General features: G+C 42.6%; 1 protein-coding gene across 1 annotated transcript in view; it reads left to right on the forward strand.

Annotated features, from left to right (window-relative positions):
* Nucleotides 1-26,221, forward strand: part of LRRC8E (leucine rich repeat containing 8 VRAC subunit E) — a 156,355-nt gene that overhangs the window by 6,552 nt on the left and 123,582 nt on the right. Inside the window, exon 3 of the mRNA XM_056570753.1 lies at nucleotides 19,923-20,045. The gene's annotated coding sequence lies outside the window, so the exon portion shown is untranslated. The remainder of the gene's footprint in view (nucleotides 1-19,922; nucleotides 20,046-26,221) is intronic.

Below are 26,221 nucleotides of genomic sequence, written 5' to 3' on the forward strand. Positions count from 1 at the left end.
TTCAGAGAAACTGGCGCATCCTACGACAGAATCTGTTTTAACAACCAATTTTACAGTCCCCTTTTTGACTTGCGATCACGTTTAGTAGAGATTCATTGTCAACAAATTTACGAGCGCTAAGTCGACAACCTAGTAAAAATACCAAGGAAACAACTACTTACACCCGCGGACATACCCAACGTCTGTGCTGTTATTTATTTCAACACAACCTTATTCATTTTAAGTCTAATAAATCTGGAGAGTTCACTCTCAGCTATGGACTCATTGGCCAATCATCCTACATGAGCTGTGCAGTAAAGTGTAAGGGTAGGGTCACACGTGCGTATTTTGCTGTGCCTTTTCTGCAACTGATTTTTCGACCCATTGACTTCGATGAAACAACACGAAAATGCCAATCCTCTTACAAAAAGGCTCTGAACTTGATCATAGGATCAGTAGATTAACCACAACAATACATCCTATCAAAAAAAGAAAAAAAAAAAATACTAAAAAATTCTTGACTCCAATTAGTAGCAAAATCCACTGCTGAAAATCTGCAGAAAATGATGCAAGTATATCGGCAGAACTGCCCAAATGCTGTACAGATGAATAAACAAACATTGCTCCAGTGTTAATTATCTGAACTAGAGATGAGCGAACTTACAGTAAATTCGATTCGTCACGAACTTCTCGGCTCGGCAGTTGATGACTTTTCCTGCATAAATCAGTTCAGCTTTCAGGTGCTCCGGTGGGCTGGAAAAGGTGGATACAGTCCTAGGAGACTCTTTCCTAGGACTGTATCCACCTTTTCCAGCCCACCGGAGCACCGGAAAGCTGAACTAATTTATGCAGGAAAAGTAATCAACTGCCGAGCCGATAAGTTCGTGACGAATCGAATTTACTGTAAGTTCGCTCATCTCTAATCTGAACCAAAAGGTAGCACATTATTCCTTCCATATCATTTAAACCCTATTTACAACATACCCGTCGACCACATCTCGCTGTTGGTTTATAATCGGTGCTGAAGAAAAGAAATCTGTTAGACTGGGATCACACTACGGATATTCAGAGGTCGGCTGGAGCATCCCCCATAGACAGCAATTTGTTGTGCACGATATTCTGCCAAATGAATGACCACGTTCAGTTATCCCGCAGATGAGTTTCAGAGGCGGAATGCTCTGCAGGTGAAATTTAGTCGTGTGCACAGTGTAGCAGAATTCCATTGACAGCAATGGGACTCTGCTGCACCAGAATTTTTGCAGGGAATTTCAAAGCAGAATTCTGCTTGGAAATTCCGTAATGTGAACCCAACTTTGCAGATACTAAGTCCATTTGGATTAAATGAGGCCTTGGTGACGATTCTTTAGTATGGGCTACCAGCCTTTGTGATTTCTTAATTTTATCTTTTCACTGATAATCTAAAAAGACAACCATAATAGGCCAGGGCAAAATAATTGAGAAAAACAGATCCCATTAGCTATAATAGGGTCTACCTGGTGTCTGTTTATTTAGCAGGATCTGACTGGACAAAAAATTTACAGCATTTTGCAGCATTTTTTTTTGTTTGCTCAGGACCTGCTATGGAAACTGATTTTTTGACAGAGCTCCAAATGGATCTCCATGTGAGCATAGCCTAAACCTATTCCGAACGCTGGAGCCGGTGCCAGGAGCTTGTGACGTCCTAGCCCCGCCCCCTAATGATGTCATAGCACCACCCCCTCAATGCAAGTCTATGGGAGGGGGCGTGACGGCCGTCACGCCCCCTCCCATAGACTTGCATTGAGGGGGCGGGTGTGATGTCATGAGGGGGGTGGGGCTATGACATCACGAGCTCCCGGCGCCAGCTCCAGCGTTCGGAACAGTTTGTTCCAAATGCTGAGCAGCGGAGTACCCCTTTAATGGTGGGACAATTACTTTCAGCAATGAACATAAAGACACATTTTATAGGTGTAGGTTTTTATATACTTCGCTTTATAATAAACTTTGTTTTGTTATAAACTTAATTTATAATATTTTTTCATGTATTTATTATTGTATTATTTATTGTTTTTTTTTGTTTTTTTCCGTTTTATTTTATTAATTTATGCATTAGTCATTATGGAGGAGATTTATCAAAACCTGTCCAGAGGAAAAGTTGCCCAGTTGCCCATAGCAACCAATCAGATCACTACTTTCATTTTGAACTAGGCCTCTGCAAAATGAAAGAAGCGATCTGATTGGTTGCTATGGGCAACTGGGCAACTTCTCCTTTGCACAGGTTTTGATAAATCTCCCCCTATGTCCGTACCACATCTTATACCCACACATGTAACAAAGAGATACCAGAATATGCTAATAATGATGGTACATGAGTCAAATCAACATAATATCACAAAAGCATAAGATGTAATAGGTTCAAGTGGTTATCCAGCTAAAAACATATTATTCCCTATCCAAAAGAGAGGGGATAGGGTGTCTGATCGTAGACGGCCCGCCCCTGGGACCCCCCCCCCATGATCTCCGTGAAGCAGTCTCGGAAAGCTCTTTGTTTCCGGGACTGGAGACGTGACGTAATGCCAGACGGGACTGGGGGCGTGACGGCCATGACGTGATGTATCGTGTCGCGTAAACAAAGAGCTTTCCGGGACTGGAGACGCAGCCCTGCATAGAATGCGGGTGCTGCTCTTTGGCCGGATAGCCCCTTTAAAGTGCTTATCCATATGGTACGCCGATTCCGTGCCATGTACCCCTACTTACGTTTCGGCGGTGCCTTTTTCAAGGGGATTGAGAAAGGCACCGCCGAAACGTACATAGGGGTATGTTGCACGGAATCGGTGTACCATATTTGTAAGCACTTTAACCTATTACATCTTATGCTCTTGTGATATTCTGTTGATTAGACACATGTACTGGCATTATTAGCATATTTAGAAATACTTTGTATATTGTTCTGACAACTAGCCCCGCACCGTGGTTTGCTATAACCTTATTTTACTGTCTGGAGGTTGTGGGCAGTGTTATATGTGGCAGATAGGGTCCTTTATATACTTTTCCATATGGGCATAAGTGCAATATTGTTCACAGGATATTGATATTTTTGTCACCCCTTCGGTGCCTTTCTGGTTCTCTTTCATATTAGGTCTCACCCATTATTTATTTATGTGTTTTAGAGATATCTAATAAAGATTATATATTTTATATTCCCACTAGCTGAGTACCCGGCGTTGCCCGCTTTTTCCTTTCTAATCCTTTTTGGGGAGGAAAATAAACAAAGGAGGAAGCTTTTGACTTCATATCCCGTCCTCATATATTATTGTCATATCCCAACCCCACATCCCGTCTTCCTATCCCGTCCTCCTATCCCGTCCTCCTATCTCGACCTCCTATCCCGTCCTCCAATCTCGAGCTCCTATCCCGACCTCCTATCTTGACCTCCTATCCCATCCTCCTATCTCGACCTCCTATCCAGACCTCCTATCCCGTCCTCCTATCCCAACCTCCTTTCCCGTCCTCCTATCTCGACCTCCTATCTTGACCTCCTATCCCGTCCTCCTATCTCAATCTCCTATCTCAACCTCCTTTCCAGACCTCCTATCCTGTCCTCATATCCCGTCCTCCTATCTTGACCTCCTATCCCATCCTCCAATCTCGACCTCCTATCTTGACCTCCTATCCCGTCCTCATATCCCGTCCTCCTATCTTCTCCTCCTATCCCGACATCCTATCCAGACCTCCTACCCGACCTCATATCTCGTCCTCATATCCCGACCTCCTATCTCAACCTCCTATCCAGACCTCCTATCCCGTCCTCATATCCCGTCCTCCTATCTTGTCCTCCTATCCCGACATCCTATCCCGACCTCCTACCCGACCTCCTATCCCGACCTCATATCCCGACCTCCTATCCTGACCTCCCATCCTGTCCTCACACCCCGACTCGTAATATGTGTACCAGGTAATGAAATAGCTCCAGCCGTACGAAAATTATATGGGAACATACATTTCCCATTGGTGTGCATGGGACTTAAAAAAAAACCTCACAAATGGGGGTAGTTAAGGGTTAAATTAACTATCCTATATTTTAAGTTTAAGTATTATTGAAATATCTCCAGCCGTTTGGAAGTTATGCAGTAACATATTTCCCATTGACTTGTATGGGACTTTAAACATAAACCCTGCCCCTGGAAAATGGGAGTGAGTAAGGGTTAAATGACCTATCCTATGTTTGTTGTTGACATATAAGTAACATGTGTGCCAAGTTTCATGTTAATATCTTTAGCCGTTTGTATGTATGTATGTATGTATGTTCCACAAAAACTTCCATACACACATATATACATACACACATACATACAAACACACATACATATATACATATATATACATTCATACATATATACATACATATATACATACACACATATATACATACATACATATATACATACACACATACATACATATATACATACACACATACATACATATATACATACACACATACATACACACATACATATATACATACATACATATATACATACATATATACATACACACATACATACATATATACATACATACATATATACATACATACACAAATACATATATACATACATACATATACACATATATACATACATACATACATACACACATACATATATACATTCATACATATATACATACATACATTCATACACACATATAAACATACATACATATATACATACACACATACATACATACATACATATATACATACACACATACATATATACATACATATATACATATACATACATACATACACACATACATATATACATACATACATATATACATATATATACATACATATATACATACATATATACATTCATACATATACATACACACATACATACATACACACATACATACATATATATATATATACATACATACACACATACATACATACACACATACATACATATATACATACACACATACATATATGCACACACACATACATACATACATACACACATACATACATATATACATACATACACACATACATACACACATACATACATATATACATACACACATACATATATGCACACATACATACATATACATACACACATACATACATACACACATACATACATATATACATACATACACACATACATACATACACACATACATACATATATACATACACACATACATATATGCACACACACATACATACATACATACACACATACATACATATATACATACATACACACATACATACAAACACACATACATACATATATACATACATACACACATACATACAAACACACATACATACATATATACATACACACATACATATATGCACACACACATACATACATACATACACACATACATACATATATACATACATACACACATACATACACACACACATACATACATATATACATACACACATACATATATGCACACATACACACACACACACACGTTGAGTTTTATATATATAGATATGAACTCTTGTATTTTTTGTGGTATTACACTATTATGGAGTTTGTCTCTGTGATTTTCATATTGAGGACCAAGTATATGAACACTGAGTCAGGATGACAATATATAAAGGTGTTAATATTATATTTGTGCGACTATTTTGTTTAACTGGACATTAAGAATGTATACCAGGTGCTGAAGGCCTAAGTAATAACGTTTTCTACATTGCGTCTGTGTCTTTCTAGATTTTTCTGTCTTGCATCATAAGTTAAAGCATTTACTTACTCCTTTGGCATTTAGAGGGTTAACAATTGCATTTACAAAGCATTTCCTTTGTGGCAGCTCCTGTCCGGCGGCAATCACTCCTGCGTGGCGGCTCCTGTCTGGCGGCGATCGCTGGTGAGTTTGCGAGGGGTTTTGCAACATCTGGAGGGCCTCAGTTTGGAGACCACTGTGCAGTGGTCTCCAAACTGTGTCCTTCCTGATGTTGCAAAACTACAACTCTCAGCATGCCCAGACAGTCCAGGCATGCTGGAAGTTGTAGTTCTATAACGTCTGGCCCTTTTAGATGTTGCAGATCTACAACTCCCAGCATGCCTGGGCAGTCTCTGCATGCTGGGAGTTGTAGTTTTGCAGCAACTGGAGGCATACTGGTTGGGAAACATATAATCACTGACAAAATCGGCACTATCGTGTCACATTAGTTAGCTTAACCATGGAAACAACTCAACATTAGCTAAAATTTCACTTTTTTTGAGAAATACCATTATCACAAAAACTTATATATAATAATAACCAGTTGCTACACGAAAGCACAAGGAATAACCATGGATATATAAAAAATTCTCCTGATATAATTTAGGCCCACACTTCCCAACGCGTTTCCCCGTGTATCAGATACAATAACACGGTTCATCAGGGGATTACAAGAAGGGTAAAAAGCAGGTTAGGGAATTAGACATTTACACATCCAAGTTACAGACAGATATTAATACAATTAAAGCGGCATAAGTATGGTTAGTACAATTAATGCTTCACATAGATCAGACACATTGATTTAGGCGAAATGCTTGATGTCTCTCATTTGAAGATATTCAATATAACCTTCAGCCATTAGTAGTTTAGGACATACCAATAATGACTCTCCAGAGGGTCTCCAGATATCACATATACCCCTCAGCAGGCATGCAACCAATACCTCCAAATATACAAATCACCTTCCAAATTTGAATGGGCGGGGAGCTTACAGCGAGTTTCCCGCTTTAAGTTTGAGCTACGGCAAATCTTCGGCTATAGCTCAAACTCCCAGCGGGAAACTTGCTGTGAACCCCCACCCGTGTGAATTTACCCTTAAAACACTACACTGCACAAAATAAAGAGTAAAAGACTACATATACACCTCCTCCCCAATAAAAATTAACCTGTTAAGGACCAAGGGCGTAAACTTACGCCCCTTGTCCCGCTCCCGTGATATAACGCGGGGTTACACGGTAACCCCGCATCATATCACAGTGGGCCCGGCGTCATAGTGAAGCCGGGACCCGCCGCTAATAGTGCGCGGCACTGATCGAGGTGCCGTGCCCTATTAACCCTTTAGCCGCGCTAAAATGTGGCGGTTAGCTCAGGGAGCTGTTCGGGATGGCCGCGGTATAATCGCGGCATCCCGAACAGCTGTACTACAGGAGGAAGGTCTCTTACCTTCCTTCCTGCAGTCCGATCGCCGAATGAATGCTCAAGCCTGAGATCCAGGCTTGAGCATTCAATCGCCGAAAACACTGATTGATGCATTCCTATGGAGATGGATCAATCAGTGGTAAAGATCAGTACATGCAATGTTATAGCCCCCCCCCCCCCCCTGGGGGCTATAATATGGCATAAGAAAAGTGTTAAAAATCATTAAGCCTTTCAATGATCCCTTCCAATAATAAAAGTTTGAATCACCTGGTATTTCCAAGAATAAAAAAGAACAGTGTAAATAAAAATAAACATATGTGGTATCGCCGCGTGCGGAAACGTCCGAATTATAAAAATATACCGCTTTCTAAACCGCACATTCAATGGCATACGCGCAAAAAATTCCAAAGTCCAAAATAGCGCATTTTTAGCCCCTTTTTATATCATGAAAAGATTAATAAAAAGCGATCAAAAAGTCCAATTAATGCAATAATGATACCGACAAAAACTTCAGATCACGGCGCAAAAAATGAGCCCTCATAGCGCCCTGAACATGGAAAAATAAAAAGTTATAGGGCTCAGAAAATGACAATTTTAAACGTATAAATTTTCCTGCATGTATTTATGATTTTTTTTCAGTAGTAACACAAAATCAAACCTATATAAGTAGGGTATCATTTTAACCGTATGGACCTACAGAATAAAGATACGGTGTCATTGTTAACCAAAAATGTACTATGTAGAAACGGAAGCCCCCAAAATTTACAAAATGGCGTTTTTTTTTCAATTTTGTCGCACAATGATTTTTTTCCCGTTTCGCCGTAGATTTTTGGGTACAATGACTGATGTCATTACAAAGTAGAATTAGTGGCGCAAAAAATACACCATAATACAGATTTTTAGGTGCAAAATTGAAAGAGTTATGATTTTTTAAAGGTAAGGAGGAAAAAACTAAAGTGCAAAAAACGAAAAATGCCTGGTCCTTAAGGGGTTAAAAACGTCTGGTACAGCACTGTTTCCAAAACAGAGCCTCCAGCTGTTGCAACATAACAACTCCCAGTATTTCCGGACAGCCATTGACTTAAGTCCCCTCAGGAAGAGTCCCTTAGGTCCATTGGGCTCTCCTGCAGGGCTTCCCCCTTTGTTGTCTCATATAAATGCAATGTATATTCGTTATGTGTATCTATTGTTCATATGTGTAAAGTTGTACAGTTTGTATAAAATGTATAGGACCTTCCTTGGTCATGTGACCCACTGTCATGTGATCTACCCAGAGTTCCATGGGCACAGGAACCCCAGGCATTAGCAACCAATGGGCTTTAGTCCAGCCCCCTAGTATATAAGGGGCTGTAGTCTGTATATTCACTCTCTTAGTCCCTGCTTCTCATCCTGTACACTATAGCAGCATCAATTCTGCACAATTGCATCCAGGCCAAAGTCTAAGGAACAGCAGCCACTTCTAAAACGTGACTTACAATTCTCTCTACAAATCCAGTGACTACTACTCAGCTAAGGAATATATTAGTAGCACAGTGGCCTGCCTAAATATCTCAATAACTACAAGTCCAAGCAAGCCTGCGAGGTATCCTGAGTCCCAGTTGTCTCTGTGGAAACTGCATTACTGTAAAGACTGTTTCCTGAATATTCCAAGTAAAAGTTCCAGTTATTGTAAAACCCTTGCCGTGGACATCCCTTTATTGCATACCGTTTCTGGGCTGGTTGTCGGTGGTTATTATACTGAAACAACCTCACCCTGGCGTCACGAACACTAAGTGGTTAACAACATCTTGCCCCCAGGGTTAATACCACCAGACCCTGCTACATACTGCAACACCCTGTGGTCGCCACACCATTACATGCTTCTACAGGGGCAATTGTCAGTGGAATTTGAGATCTTTTTGATGTATACCTAATGCAACATGTACTTCACTACTGCTACGTGTGGTGCACCGAACATAATGCATCCAATACTCTGATCGCTGCTACATCTGATAAGCTTGATTCTGCTACATCTGTAGCCTGGTGTGTTTTTTACATCCTCTCATTAGTATAATTGGTCGGCACTACAGCACATAATGGGCCTTTTATCAGCGGCTCAGCCTGGTTATAACTATAAACCTGCCTTTCACGTTCATGCCACCTAAAATTCTTAAAGGCCCAGAAAGACTCCGATCAGTTCACATGTCCTCCACCCCCACCCCAATTAAATGCTAATTAACTAAACTAATTAAAATGTAAATGAAATGAATTTATACCCAAATTCTGCCCATTTTAATAAGAGGAAAGCAGTACGGTTGGGCACTCTGGAGGGTATTGTCCTTGATGGGATTAGATCCACCGGCTCAGCAGGAAGGTGCCCCTGGACATGCTTTTATAGCGGTAATTGTATGCATTGTCTTCATGCTCCAGCTGCTGGTGTTTTGCAGGTCTTACTGTTATTGTCTATTAGAGCTAATCTGTTGCCAGTCCCTGCAGCAGGCAGATGCCCAGAGGACAATGTGACTGTCACAGTTAAGTGTTAGTTATACCAGGAGCAGACGGCAGGCAGGGTGGTTGCTCACAGCAAACCACAGGGCACGGCTGCCACTGGAAGAGCACCACCCAACTCTGCAAACCCTGCTGACACAGGCTACCACTTACTCCCAATCTCTGACTGTTAGGACAACTCAGCATCCAATCGATTAGGCAGCAAATTTCCAGTCTATGTTGTGTAAAAAGATTTTTGAGAACATAGATCAACCCTTCGGAGTGGTGCCAAGGTGATTTTAGGCTCTCTCTTTGCTGTTATTTAGTCTCTGAATGAGGCTTATTGAGACCCCTACACGGTGCACAGCTAATTCTAGTTTTCTGTATTTCAGGGGATGTGATCAGAGCTATTTTTTTTTTTTTTGCCAGGAGTACACAGACAGGGAGTTACTTTCCCTTACTTCTCTGGTCAATCAAAGCACATAATATGCTGGAGAAAGGGCACTGGAATAAACAGGTTGGCACTGTGCTGGGGGATGATTTACAGTACATGTATTAAAGATGGCATGTGAAGGGAGAAGGGGGTTACTGACATGCTGGGTTTGCAAGGTGCTGTGTAAGCGACTGCAGCAGCAGGATCACAGCAAGGAAAGGGTTTGCTAAGCACTGAGTATCTAGTGTTGCTGCAACTAAAACAAGGGAGAGGGAGATCACATTGCAGCACTGTGGCAATGCAGCTGTAGATACTCTGGTATTTACCAGTGTATCCTTCATTTACCTTTGAGGAACAGTGAGGATCATATTTAATGGAGATATGCGGCAACATTTTTTAACTATTCCTGTACCTGGGCTGCAAAAATAAAAGAAACAAACTTGAACTCACCTTCCTACGGTCCCCCGTTGCGGGGATATCGGGTCCCGTTCCTCAGCTGGTAGGTACACAACCCAGGCTTTCTCAGGCTCTCTTTCTCCTACACCGAGCAAAGCAGATTGCAGAGAAGTGAGACACCTAGAGGCCATTTTTTTAGGGATGTTTTTCTGGGGTAAGGAGTAATTTTTAGTTAATGAAGTCATTTGAAGATATGTTAGAAATCACATAGGCTATTAAATGGAATTTTTGGCTGGAAGAAGTCCTCCTGATGTTCTGAGTCAAATGGACCTGAAAAGGATAGAGAACGACTGTGATCAGAGAAGACGTCACCTGTGCGTCACTCGATTTAACTGTATGTGTATTACTGTGTGATGTCACCTTTTTTTTATGGGGGAGTGGGGAATAGGGCATCCCCATGCGTAGGGGACCTCATACAGCACCTCACCAGGGGGGCAAGAGTCACTAAGTACCCCTCTGTATACCCATATACCAGCATCACCACTGCAGCCAATCACTGGCCTCTTCGCTATGAAACACACTCTTTTTCATTATTCCCCTTCTCTCTTTGTTTTCATGTTTATTTTTCCTTTCTTTTCTAACTGCACTTTCTCTCACCTTGTTGTTACCAGAGAGATCTGCTCCGCACTGTCCTGTTTCCAGATATAGGGACGTGATGTCACCGTCCTGCTTAGCCAATCAGCAGCTAATGCTATGGACCGTACACTGCTATGGCCGCTGGTTGTATGAACGGGCGAGTGACATCACATCACTAATCCCAGAAGTGCCGGACAGAGGGGGGGCAGATCTCCGTTATAATGGTGACGTTGGGGTCCGAGAAACAGTTCCTTTTTTACTATCACCCTCTGACCAGATTAAAAAAATGTTTTTTTCATCGGACTACCCCTTTAAGCTGGCCATACACATATGATAAGCCTTAGCTAAATGCTTGTTTGTCTCTCCCAATCCCTCTATACACATAAATACTCTAATGGGGAGATTTATCCAAACCTGTGCAGAGGAAGAGTGGTGCAGTTGCCCATAGCAACCAATCAGATTGCTTCTTTCATTTTCCACAGGCCTCTTTAGAGGCCTGTGGAAAATGAAAGAAGCAATCTGATTGGTTGCCATAGGCAACTGCACCACTCTTCCTCTGCACAGGTTTGGATAAATCTCCCCCTTTGTGTATACTACTGCCATACACCTCCAGCAGAGGATTGTATCCCTGAGAACAGAAGGATCAGGCAGTTGAATTCAACATGTCCAATCCTCCTCTCCCCCGACAGATAATGTAGAGAAAAAAAAACAAAAAACAAACATTAGATGGTTGGCCGACCTGATTTTAGGTCTACTGTGTATAGGAGTCCTTACCTGTGTTTGCGCCTTAGTGTTCCCAATGCAGGGCCACCACCATGGGCTTGCTGGAGTTACGGAGATGCGTCCACCTCTACATAAATCCAGCAAACTTGTGCGCTGGCCGGGAGCCTGTACGCTGCTGAAGCTTCATAAATGCCCCCAATGTTTATACTTGTGTGGGTGCTGAGGTCATGACATTGCTCCTCAGCTCTCCAACAAGACGATCCCACTATAATCAACATGGGATCCCGTCTGATGTAGTGAGTAGAGATGAGCGAACTTACAGTAAATTCGATTCGTCACGAACTTCTCGGCTCGGCAGTTGATGACTTAGGCTGGGTTCACATCACGTTTTTGCCATACTGTTTTCAATCCATTTTTCTAAAGAAAACCATATGGCAAAAAAAAACGGATGGAACAGTATGGGAAAAAGTAAACCGTATGCGTTTATAAGCTGTATACTGTTTTTAAAAGTGCATACAGTGCCGTCAGTTTTTATTTAAAAAAAAAACATATGTTTTTGATAATTTTGTCCATTTTTAATGGGAGGGGTGTGGGGCGGGGACTTTAGGATGCAAATGCGCATGTGCAAAGTAAAAACCGTATACGGTTTCCCGTATAGAACCGTATACATGTGCGTTTCCCATTGACGTCCATGTTAAAACAAACGTATGTGGTTGCAGTACGGTTTTTAAACCGGAGTCCAGACCGTGGTTGACCACGATTTTGTCTCCGGTTTAAAAACCGTACTGCAACCGCATACGTTTGTTTTAACATGGACGTCAAAGGGAAACGCACATGTATACGGTTCCATACGGGAAACCGTATACGGTTTTTACTTTGCACATGCGCATTTGCATCCTAAAGTCCCCACCAAGACCCCTCCCATTAAAAATTTACAACATTTTCAAAAACTTATGTTTTCTTTTTATAAAAACTGACGGAACTGTATGCACTTTTAAAAACAGTATACAGTTTAAAAACGCATACGGTTTACTTTTTTCCCATACTGTTCCATCCGTTTTTTTATCATACGGTTTTCTTTAGAAAAACGGATTGAAAACAGTATGGCAAAAATGTCATGTGAACCAAGCCTTATCCTGCATAAATTAGTTCAGCTTTCCGGTGCTCCGGTGGGCTGGAAAAGGTGGATACAGTCCTAGGAAAGAGTCTCCTAGGACTGTATCCACCTTTTCCAGCCCACGGGAGCACCGGAAAGCTGAACTAATTTACGCAGGATAAGTTATCAACTGCCGAGCCGAGAAGTTCGTGACGAATCGAATTTACTGTAAGTTCGCTCATCTCTAGTAGTGAGCTTTGGCCTTCGTGCTAGGGAAGGGAGAGAAGCAATGTTATGTTATTACAAGACAACATTGCATGACCGGTTTACTGCTGTTTACCAATGAAACTCAATAAAAACTGATTAAACGTAATAACAGTGTGATACATGTTTTTAAATAATACTTTCAGAAGGTTCGCAATCCCTTGTTTTCTAAGGGTTAATTATAATATCCCTGCTGGGATGTCATACTATGTGGTTGTCCAGGTTGTTTTAGGGGTAACATGTCTAGTGGTATAGGGTTCTTTGGGAGTAATGTCTCTGATGGTCTAGAGCAGTGGTCTTCAACTTGCGGACCTCCAGATGTTGCAAAACTACAACTCCCAGCATGCCCGGACAGCCAACGGCTGTCCGGGCATGCTGGGAGTTGTAGTTTTGCAACATCTGGAGGTCCACAGGTTGGAGACCACTGGTCTAGAGTGTTTAATGGGTTATATTGCTAGTGGTCAAACATGTTTAGGGGGGTTCAATCTCTGGTGAGTTATGGTATTTTAGAGGGGGTTAAAGGGGTATTCCAGGAAAAAACTTTTTTTTTTATTATTTATAAACTGGCTCCAGAAAGTTAAACAGATTTGTAAATTACTTCTATTAAAAAATCTTAATCCTTTCAATAATTATCAGCTGCTGAAGTTGAGTTGTTGTTTTCTGTCTGACAACAGTGCTCTCTGCTGACATCTCTGCTTGTCTCGGGAACTGCACAGAGTAGAAATGGTTTGCTATGGGGATTTGCTTCTAAACTGGGCGGTTCCCGAGACAGGTGTCATCAGAGAGGATTTAGACAGAAAAAAACAACTCAACTTCAGCAGCTCATAAGTACTGAAAGGACTAAGATTTTTTAATAGAAGTAATTTACAAATCTATTTAACTTTCTGGAGCCAGTTTATATGTAAAAAAAAAGGATTTTCCTGGATAACCCCTTTAACCCCTTAAGGACGCAGGACGTAAATGTACGTCCTGGTGAGGTGGTACTTAACGCACCAGGACGTACATTTACGTCCTGTGCATAACCGCGGGCATCGGAGCGATGCCCGTGTCATGCGCGGCTGATCCCGGCTGCTGATCGCAGCCAGGGACCCGCCGGCAATGGCCGACGCCCGCGATCTCACGGGGGTCCGCCATTAACCCCTCAGGTGCCGGGATCAATACAGATCCCGGCATCTGCGGCAGTGCGCGGTTTGAATGAATGATCGGATCGCCCGCAGCGCTGCATTCATAACGCCGCACGGAGGTCCCCTCTCCTTCCTCCGCCCGGCTCCCGGCATCTCCTGCTCTGGTCTGTGATCGAGCAGACCAGAGCAGAAGATGACCGAAAACACTGATCTGTTCTATGTCCTATACATAGAACAGATCAGTATTAGCAATCATGGTATTGCTATGAATAGTCCCCTATGGGGACTATTCAAGTGTAAAAAAAAATGTAAAAGTAAAAGTTAAAAAAAAACGTGAAAAATCCCCTCCCCCAATAAAAAACTAAAACGGCCGTTTTTTCCTATTTTACCCCCAAAAAGCGTAAAATTTTTTTTATAGACATATTTGGTATCGCCGCGTGCGTAAATGTCCGATCTATTCAAATAAAATGTTAATGATCCCGTACGGTGAACAGCGTGAACGAAAAAAAAAAAAAAGTCCCAAATTCCTACTTTTTTAATACATTTTATTAAAAAAAAATTATAAAAAATGAATTAAAAGTTTTTTTATATGCAAATGTGGTATCAAAAAAAAGTAAAGATCATGGCGCAAAAAATGAGCCCCCATACCGCCGCTTATACGGAAAAATAAAAAAGTTAGAGGTCATCAAAATAAAGGGATTATAAACGTACTAATTTGGTTAAAAAGTTTTGTGATTTTTTTTAAGCGCAACAATAATATAAAGGTATGTAATAATGGGTATCATTTTAATCGTATTGACCCTCAGAATAAAGAACACACGTCATTTTTACCGTAAATTGTACGGCGTGAAAACAAAACCTTCCAAAATTAGCAAAATTGCATTTTTCGTTTTAATTTCCCCACAAAAATTTTTTGGTTGCGCCATACATTTTATGATATAATGAGTTATGTCATTACAAAGGACAACTGGTCGCGCAAAAAACAAGCCCTCATACTAGTCTGTGGATGAAAATATAAAAGAGTTATGATTTTTAGAAGGCGAGGAGGAAAAAATGAAAACGTAAAAATTAAATTGTCTGAGTCCTTAAGGCCAAAATGGGCTGAGTCCTTAAGGGGTTAATATACTATTGGTCCAGTGTGGTGAAGGGCCTGGTGGTTTATTGTGTTTTAGGAGTAACATCCCTGGTGGTCCAGGGTATTTTAGGGGTAATGTCATTGATTGTCCATGGAGTTTTATAGGTAATTTATTTTGGTGTTTATAAGATTCTTTTAAAGATAATGGAGGAGATTCATTAAAACCTGTGCAGAGGAAAAGTGAACCAGTTACCCATAGCAACCAATCAGATCGCTTCTTTCATTTTTTTTAAAAGGCCTCTGAAAACAAGAAGCCATCTGATTGGTTGCTGTGGACAACTGGTCAACTTTTCCTTGCACAGGTTTTGATAAATCATCCCCAATATCTCTAATCATTTACAGTGTTTTAGGTATAATATCTCTGGTGGACTAGGGTGTGACGACCGTCACGCCCCCTCCCATAGACTTGCATATTGGGGGCGGGGCGTGATGTCACACAGGGGCGGAGGTGTCACGATACTCCGGCCCTGTGGTCGTCACACAGCAGATTCTGAGCTGGCAGCGCAGCGCGCAGCTCCACGAGGTGGGTGCTGAATTCAAGATTGCGGGGGGGACCCCGTGGACAGACATCTTATCCCCTGTCCTTTGGATAGGGGATAAGATGTCTTAGGGCCGGAGTACCCCTTTAACCAATCAGATATTGATGGCTTTTTCTGAGGGTAGATGTGGTGACACGGGGTTGTGTTAGTGGAAATACCTGATCACTTCGTGACGCCAGGACACCATTATCCTATACACGGTCCAAGGTTGGGGACAGCTTCTCCTGGGCCAGACACGGGGAGTAAATAAACACACCGACGTCAGGTTACCGATAACTGTCTTTACTGAGCTGGTGCAGATGGTAATACACATACAGCTGGCTTTAGGTGAGAGAGTACAGCATAACCCCTTGGGAGCCCTGTTGCCTTGCTTGGACTTGTGGTACTTTCACCAAACAGATTAATACTGATTTGTGAGATGGAAAAATGAATCCTGGTAGCTAGGGTCCTGTCAAGGTACTGAAGCCTTCTCCGCAGGGGCATGAACTTCCACCATGCGAGTAATCCTTGCAGGATGACCAGTTGAGATTAGATTTAAAATAGGCCTCTCCTCAGAGCACACGACACACAGCACACCTGAACCACACTGTAGCTCAGCTTGCAGGAACTAAACTGAAAAACTCCCTCACTACACTATACAGGGGAGACTTTAGGGTTCCCATTGGCAGGCAGGGTCACATGGGGTTCACTGCTCTCATTTAAGGGTACAGTAACACATAAAAACATATATACACATAAAAAGAATATAAGTGATTAGAAAAATATACACTGCTCAAAAAAATATAGGGAACACTTAAAGGGGTACTTGGATGGAAAAAAATTTTTTTTTTTAAATCAACTGGTGCCTGAAAGTTAAACAGATTTATAAATTATTTCTATAAAAAAAAAATCTTTACCCTTCCAGTACTTTTTTAGCAGATGTATACTACAGAGAAAATTATTTTCTTTTTTAATTTCTTTTTTGTCTTGTCCACAGTGCTCTCTGCTGACACCTGTTGCCAGTATCAGGAACTGTCCAGAGCAGGAGAAAATCACCATTGCAAACCTATGCTACTCTGGACAGTTCCTGACATGGACAGAGGTGTCAGCAGAGAGCACTGTGGACAAGACAAAAAAGAAAAGAATTTCCCCTGTAGTATACAGCAGCTAAAAAGTACTGGAAGGGTAAAGATTTTTTAATAGAAGTCATCTACAAATCTGTTTAACTTTCTGGCACCAGTTGATAAAAAAATAAGTTTTCCACTGGAGTACTCCTTTAAACAACACCATGTAATTCCAAGTGAATCACACTTCTGTGAAATCCCACTGTCCACTCAGGAAGCAACACTGATTGACAATCAATCTCACATGGTATTGTGCAAATGGAACAGACAACAGGTGGAAATTATAGGCAATTAGCAAGACATCCCCAATAAAGGAGTGGTTCTGCAGTTGGTGACCACAGACCACTTCTCAGTACCTATGCTTCCTGGCTGATGTTTTGGTCACTTTTGAATGCTGGCGGTGCTTTCACTCTAGTGGTAGCATGAGACTGAGTCTACAACCCACACAAGTGGCTCAGGTAGTGCAGCTCATCCAGGATGGCACATCAATGCGAGCTGATGCAAGAAGGTTTGCGGTGTCTGTCAGCGTAGTGTCCAGAGCATGGAGGCGCTACCAGGAGACAGGCCAGTACATCAGGAAACGTGGAGGAGGCCATAGGAGGGCAACAACCCAGCATCAGGACCGCTACCTCCACTTTTTTGCCAGGAGGAGCAGGAGGAGCATTGCCAGAGCCCTGCAAAATGACCTCCAGAGCCGCACAGAGCCCACAAATGTGCATGTGTCCACTCAAACGGTCAGAAACAGACTCCATGAGGGTGGTATGAGGGCCCGACGTCCACAGGTGGGGGTTGTGTTTACAGCCCAACACCATGCAGGACGTTTGGCATTTGCCAGAATACACCAAGATTGGCAAATTCACCACTGGCGCACTGTGCTCTTCACAGATGAAAGCAGGTTCACACTGAGTCTGGAGACGCCATGGAGAATGTTCTGCTGCCTGCAACATCCTCCAGCATGACCGGTTTGGTGGTGGGTCAGTAATGGTGTGGGGTGGCATTTCTTTGGGGGGACGCACAGCCCTCCATGTGCTTGCCAGAGGTAGCCTGACTGCCATTAGGTACCGAGATGAGATCCTCAGACCCCTTGTGAGACCATATGCTGGTGCGATTGGCCCTGGGTTCCTCCTAATGCAAGACAATGCTAGACCTCATGTGGCAGGAGTGTGACAGCAGTTCCTACAAGAGGAAGGCATTGATGCTATGGACTGGCCCGCCCGTTCCCCAGACCTGAATCCGATTGAACATCTGGGACATCATGTCTGTCTTCATCCACCAACGCCACGTTGCACCACAGACTGTCCAGGAGTTGGCGGATGCTTTAGTCCAGGTCTGGGAGGACATCCCTCAGGAGACCATCCGCCACCTCATCAGGAGCATGCCCAGGCATTGTAGGGAGGTCATACGGGCACGTGGAGGCCACATACACTACTGAGCCTTATTGTGACTTGTTTTAAGGACATTACATAAAGTTGGATCAGCCTGTAGTGTGGTTTTCCACTTTGATTTTAAGTGTGACTCCATATCCAGACCTCCAGGGGTTGATACATTTGATTCCCATTGATAATTTTTGTGTGATTTTCTTGTCAGCACATTCAACTAAGTAAAGACGAAAGTATTTCATACTATTAGTTCATTCATTCAGATCTAGGATGTGTTATCTTAGTGTTCCCTTTATTTTTTTGAGCAGTATATTACTTTGCAATAGAATGTAATCATATTTAATATCACAGTAAGTCCTTTGGTGGGCACAACACTGTATGCTACCAAGCTGCCGGAGACGGTCCAAAGCCTTCGGACAGCTATTGGTGCTGGGACACCACATAGACCATCCATAAAAGGTTCCAGCAAACCTCTAATCTAGCAGTGGAAATGTATGACTACTACAGGCAATGCTAGTCCTTCGGAGTAAGGATTTTGTTCATGTCTGCGGAGACCTCCTTTTCATATTCCGTCACATTTGATGTGAAGAACAGCACAACATATGGCAATGTTTTTCCTGTAAAAACAATGGGCCCCACAATGGAACATGACGGACCCCCTTACGAGTTAATAAGGTCTGTCAGGCTTCATTTTTATCTGTTGTATGCTGGATACAGACGTTTGTCTTTTTTCTTTAGCTGCTGCTATGACCGAGCAGATATAAGTGAATCTACAATACAGGTGTGAACTCAGTCTAAGATATACACATTGGTTGGGTTGGAAGAAAAAGGAGATGGTGCAAGTATACCAGGAGAAGGGCTGTGTGTCTACAACATCGAAGGCCATCATAACTAGCCTGGACTTACACTGAATAATACAAACAGAACAATGGGGAGAAGACAGCACCACACTTGTCCACAGGTTGTGTGTGGTATTAAACGCCATAGACAGGTGTTGCACTTCAATAAATGCCTTGTATCCCATTCAATGATGACAGGGCACTGCCCCTAGCTGCCATGGAATACTCTGCAGCTTGTCCTCGTCTATTGCTCATGATACACATCCTTGTAAATATTCTACACTATGTGGACTGATGTCTTAATAAACCTCTGTATAAACTGGATAGACTTCCATAAAGCCAGTAATCTCTCAGACTATTGCAGACTGGAATGTCGGGGATCTAACTCATTGGATTATCGCCATTGGTATTTGTGCCGCTCACGTCTCACTGCATTATTATCAGCAACTAGGTAACGTGTTGGTTTTTGTGAAATCTTTGAACGTACGTGGGTAAACGTTATGCCTTGAGACATTGCCTAAGACCACTTTGTTGTGATATTGGTATTGCTATGTAAATGTGATGTTAATCTTGTGTATATTCAGTATATACCTCCTACTGTGTTAATTTAATTTAGCATTATTTGCTGCTTGTCTACCCTTAGGTCCTTGGTTGCTGGAACTGATGGGCCGCAGTATATTGCCACCATGCCCTGTCTTGGTAGTGGTACCATAAGACTAAAGAGACTAAAACTAAGAGGTTTGGTGCCATGTTTGATCTGCGAAAGGTTTGTAAGAATGGATGGGTCTGGGCTTTTCCATTGGTGATGTGGGTGGCTTTTTCCTTGCAGAAGGAAGGTCAGAACGGCTTGATCATCACAAGAGAGGGGCAGTAGGCTAGAGGCCAGATTGAGTGACAAAGGGGGCTGTAGAGAGAGAAGTCGCATAGTACTTGGTGTACTCTTGGGAGACCCACAAGAGGCATTTTCTCTACATCACCAAGAAAGGCCTACAGCAGTGGTTATTAACCTTCTCAAGCCAAGTATCCCTAAGAGACAGAAATTTCCATCTGAATACGCTAAGGATATGACCAGCTATACATGAAATGCTCACATTGCCAATAGAGGCTGTCGAAACGTCTGTCAGCAGTTTGTTCAGACTTCACAGGCAGTATAGTGCAGCATGCAGAGCTTTTTGTCCCAGAAGTCATGTTGGAATGATGGACCCTATTAAAAGTGGAAGACAGGTGCACCATTGGTGGTTATTGCGTGACGCATAGCATTGCGCCATGGCTTCTCCTCTAAAGAGGGGACATGAAATGCAGTAGGGCACCCCCAACCGCTGTATCCAGGATATACCTCCAGCTGACGGTATTAAAATCACAAATAGCACTATGAACACCTTCAGGAGACCACAGAATGGTTACCAACCCCACCACAGGCCAACTAACAAAACATTTTGGCCTCCTGACCAGATCCCCTGGCCAGCACTGAATCCATTCCCCTACCAGACCACATACTTGTAGCTGGATTATTCTGGCTGCCCTTTTGATTTCATTATCATTATTGCACATCTGCAGTTTATACAGGGCGATGTGGGGGCAATAACCATTATTTAAATGGCTGCACCAAAAATGCGATCAGCCAAAGAACAAGCTTTTTTTTCATTTAAGTAAAAAGAAGAAAACACGGGGGCACTCACGGTACTTCGCTCAAAGCAGGCTTCTTTATTCAGGTAGCGGCTCAACAGATGTTCTGGCGGGGCGCCAGGGGCCGCTACCTGAATAAAGAAGCCTGCTTTGACCGAAGTACCGTGAGTGCCCCCGTGATTTCTTCTTTTTACTTTGTTGAGATTGCCGTATCTCTATACATGGGTTGTGCACCAGGTGAAGTCTACCACTGCAGGAGTTGCTGTCTCACTGCTGCACCAGTCAAGTACCTTGTCGTTTACTACTAACGATATTCACCAGTGCCAGCATCTTTACCTTCTTCAATGCTTTTTTTTTTCCATTTGTTGGCTGATCACTGGCTCTTTTACACTTGACAAATTTTGGGAAATAGTGTTCCTATTCAGCTGACAATCGGCCTCTACTTGCCTTTGTTACTTCGAACGCCAGTGCCCTAACAGCCAGCAATGTAACATTGCTGGACATCGCTTCATAGCCAATGGTTGTCGGCTGCTATCAGCCAATGGTTGTCGGCTGTCGGCATACTGAGTTTGGCCATTTACCCCTTAAATGCTCTTATTGTAGCAGTTTCAGGATTGGCACGTCTCAACTGTCTGATTCGTCCCCCCCCCCCCCTTCCCTTACAATGGGTGTAGATCGGCTTCCATGGCTAAGGGGCAATCTCCTTATTGAGTCTGCCTCAGACAGGTTCTTTTTGCAGAGCACCAATGTGACTGGCCAGTACTTTGCAATAGCATAGCATTGATCCGTATAAGCAATCTAATGATTGCTCATAAAAGTCCCCTTTAGGGACCTAAAAAGGAGAAAATAAAATTTTAAAATATAAAATAGGCCCTCTCCACGCTGAACTGTGGAGAGCACATGGTAATGCATCTCTGGAGTTAAAGAAGATTTAACAAATGTTTGTGCCAACCCACAAGGCACGAGGCCAGCAGGAATACTTTACACCGGTAATATGCTTTGCATGTTTTTCAGCCTGGCTCTTGTTATGCAGGAAGCATTAATATGGAAATTCCTATCTTATATTATCCAGGCAGGGGAGCTTTCTTAGAGAGCTGTGTGATCAAGTACAGACGTGTGTGAAAGTGTAATAGAGATCGCCTCATTCATTCACCCCAGAGCTGTCATGCCACTGTGTATTGGGTGCTTTAATGTCTGGACTGGACAAAATGGATTTCCCCAGCTGATTGCGTATGATTCTCCACCAAAATGAGTGTCCCCAGACATATTTGGCATCAACTTATCTACCATAATAGCGTTGCTCGCGAATATTCGCAATTCAAATTTTATTTGCGAATATCGCATATTCGCGAATATTCGCGAATATAGCACTATATATTCGAAATTACGAATATTCGCTTTTTTTTTTTCCACAGTACACATCACAGTGATCATCCCTCTCTGCTTCCAGCTTGTGTGGTGTAAAGAAGGCTCTAATACTACTGTGTGAGACCGCCGGGCGAATATTCGCATATGCGAATATTTGCGAATATTGATCCCTCCCTTCTGCTGCTTCTATCAAGTTACACTGGTATACTTGATATAAAGTTCATAAATTTTCACATATGCGAATTTTCACATATGCGAATTTACGTATATGCGGGGAAAAAAACGAATATTACAAATATGCAATTTAATCGAATATATGACAAATATTCGTCCGTATATTCTCGAAGTATCTCGAGTTCGAATATGGCCTATGCCGCTCAACACTATAATATTTATGGCTGCCCTAACCACGTGCCTATTATTGGATAATGATATACTGTATGTTGCAGCAGTCAGCTGTTAAAGAGGTTATGTGGCAGCTGGGTAGAATTTAAAAAGTTAAATGTCACATAATCCCTTTTACCGTGAGCCCCATATATAAATGGTGTCTGCTTTTACTGTTTTACAGCATATGGCGGTGCTACAGAGTCATAGGGAAAATACAGCAAGAAATCATTTATAAAAAAATAAACAAAAAACATTCATAGAAATTTTGGGGCTTGAACCCAGGACTCCAATGGTTCAAGCGAACAGTGTTAACCAGTGAGCCACCACACCACCCATGTGGGCAAAATGCTGTTTTCCTATTGTCCCCGCCCCCCCCCCCCCCCAAAAAAAAAAATCAATAAGTTATAAGTACCCCAGAATACTCAGAATACTACCACTGCCAATACATCTCATTCTTCAAAAATCAAGTCAGCAGAAAAATAAACATCTTAGGGCTGTCAGAATATGGCGGTGCAAAAACAAAACGTTTTAAAAAATGTCAGATGTTTTGATTGGGGGAGGGGGTATCGGGGTGCTTAGACTTCCGATGGTCACTAAAGTGAACAGGCAGCAGCAGTATTTCTATGACGTGTCAAAAGTTTTTGTTATTTTTTTATTTTAGGTAACCTTTAAGATATGAAAATTCATTCTACAGACTCTAGACCTTCCTGGATGTGAAACGAGCTTAGCAAACACTGACACCTACTGGCCGATATAGGGAAATTATCATTGTTTATACCAGAGGTAGAGTATATAGGAGATAAGTGGAGTAAGGATGATACCCAAGTAAGATATAGTTTGCAAGTTTTCAAGACCTCCCAGATCTCTTCATCGGCATGTTATACAAAATAAATCTAAGCATTCTGCTTTCTTACTACCTATATACACATAATGAATTTCTGCAATACTATGGGGGAGATTTATCAAAACCTGTGTAGAGAAAAGTTGCCCAGTTGCCCATAGCAACCAATCAGATGGCTTTTATTTTTTTATTTTTAAAAGGGCCTTTGAAAAATGAAAGAAGCGGTCTTAAGGACCCATGACATACCGGTACGTCCATGGGAATTCCGGTGTGACTGCTGATATCGATCAGCAGGCACCCCGCTCAAATGCCCAGGGGGTCATCAGACACCCCCCCCCCCCCCATGTCGGCGATCGCTGCAAATCGCCGGTGAATTCACACCGGCAATTTGCGCAATTCCGGGTCATACGGGTCTATGGTGACCTGGAAAATAAGGGGGATCGAGGTTGTCCAAGACACCCACGATCCCTCTGAAGGGATAGGAGTGAGGCGGCAGGGGTGCCACGACTCCTATCCCTGCTATTGGTCATCTAGAAGCGACGACCTATAGCAGATTGGGGGCGGGGGGGTTAACTTTCTGTTTCCCCGTTCTGACCACCCACAATAGGCTGGGCAGAACGGGGACCAGCGCCGAAGTCCACTTACCCATTGGCAGCGGCAGAGGCTACGATTGTCTGCGGTAAATGGCAGCTACAGTTTGGAGATCACTGTGCAGTGGTCTCTAAACTGTGGCCCTCTAGATCTTGCAAAGCTACAACTCCTAGCATGCCCACACAGCAGTTTGCTGTCTGGGCATGCTAGGATTTGTAGTTTTGGAACATATGGATGGCCACAGTTTGGAGATCACTGTGCAGTGGTCTCTAAACTGTAGCCCTCCAGATGTTGCAAAACTGCAAATCTCAGCATGCCCAAACAGCAAACAGCTGTCTCAGCATGCTGGGAGTTGTAGTTGCGTACCTCCAGCTGTTGCATAACTACATCTCCCAGCATGCCCTTTGGCGATCAGTACATGCTGAGAGTTGTAGTTTTGCAACAGCGGGAGGCACACTGGTTGGAAAATACTGAGTTAGGTAACAGAACAGAACTGAAGGTTTTCCAACCAGTGTGCCTCCAGCTGTTGCTGTTTGGCAATCGCTGGCGTAGAATACCCCTCTGTCCACCCCTATGCAATCACAAATTTAGTCCTTAAATGTGCATGGCGCTCTCTCACTTCGGAACCCTGTCGTATTTCAAGGAAACAGTTTAAAGCCACTTATCGGGTATTTCTGTACTCGGGAGAAATTGCACTACAAATTTTGGCGGGCTTTTTCTCCTTTTACCTCTTATGAAAAGGAAAAGTTGGGGCTACATCAGCCTGTTAGTGTAAAAAAATTAAAAATTTTACACTAACATTCTGGTGTTGCCCCAGGAAGAAAGGAAAAAAAGACCCCCAAAATTTGTAACGCAATTTCTCCTGAGTATGGAAATATGTGGGCATAAAATGCTCTGCGGTCGCACAACAAGGCTCAGGAGTGAGAGTGCACTATGTACATTTGAGGCCTAAATTGGTGATTTGCATAGGGGTGGCTGTTTTACAGCGGTTCTGACATAAACGCAAACCCCTCACGGAACGTAACAAGGGGTATAGTGAGCCTTAACACCCCACAGGTGTTTAATGAAAATTCTTCAAAGTTGGATGGAAAAATGAAAATTTTCACTAAAATGCTGGTGTTACCCTAAATTTTTCATTTTCACAAGGGAAAATAGGAAAAAAGCCCCCCAAAATTTGTAACCTCATTTCTTCTGAGTAAGAACAAACCCCTTATGTGGATGTAAAGTGCTCTGCAGGCGAACTACAATGCTCAGAAGAGAAGGAGCGCCATTGAGCTTTTGAAGAGACAATTTGTCCGGAATTGAAGGCCAAGTGTATTTACAAAGCCCCCATAGTGCCAGAAAAATTGACCCCCCCCCCACATGTGACCCCATTTTGGAAACTACACCCCACAGGTAATGTAATAAGGGGTGCAGTGAGCATTTACACCCCACTGATGTCTGACATATTTTTGGAACAGTGGTCCGTGAAAATTAAAAATGTAATTTTTCATTTGCACAGCCCACTGTTCCAAAGATCTGTCAAACACAAGTGGGGTGTAAATGCTTACTGTACCAATTATTAAATTCTGTGAGGGGTGTAGTTTCCAAAATGGGGTCACATGTGGGGGAGTCCACTGTGCTGGCACCACGGGGGGCTTTGTAAACGCACATGGCCCCCGACTTCCATTCCAAACAAATTCCCTCTCCAAAAGCTCATTCTCTTCTGAGCATTGTAGTTCACCCGCAGAGCACTTTACATCAACATATGATGTATTTCATTTACACATCCAACTTTAACAAAAAGTCGTCAGACACCTGTGAGGTGTTAAGGCTCATTGTACCCCTTGTTACGTTCCTTGAGGGGTGCAGTTTCCAAAATAGTATGCCATGCGTTTTTTTTTTCTGTTCTGGCACCATAGGGGCTTCCTAAATGCGACATGCCCCCCAAAAACCATTTCAGCAAAATTTGCTTTCCAAAAGCCAAATGTGACTCCTTCTCTTCTGAGCATTGTAGTTCGCCCACAGAGCATTTTACATCCTGACATGGGGTATTTCCATACTAGGAAGAGATGGGGTTACAGATTTTGGGGGGCATTTTCTCCTATTACCCCTTCAATTTGCTGCTATTCCTGTGAAACACTTAAAGG

Source organism: Hyla sarda, chromosome 4, assembly GCF_029499605.1.
Source record: "Hyla sarda isolate aHylSar1 chromosome 4, aHylSar1.hap1, whole genome shotgun sequence".
In the NCBI taxonomy this organism is placed as follows: domain Eukaryota; kingdom Metazoa; phylum Chordata; class Amphibia; order Anura; family Hylidae; genus Hyla; species Hyla sarda.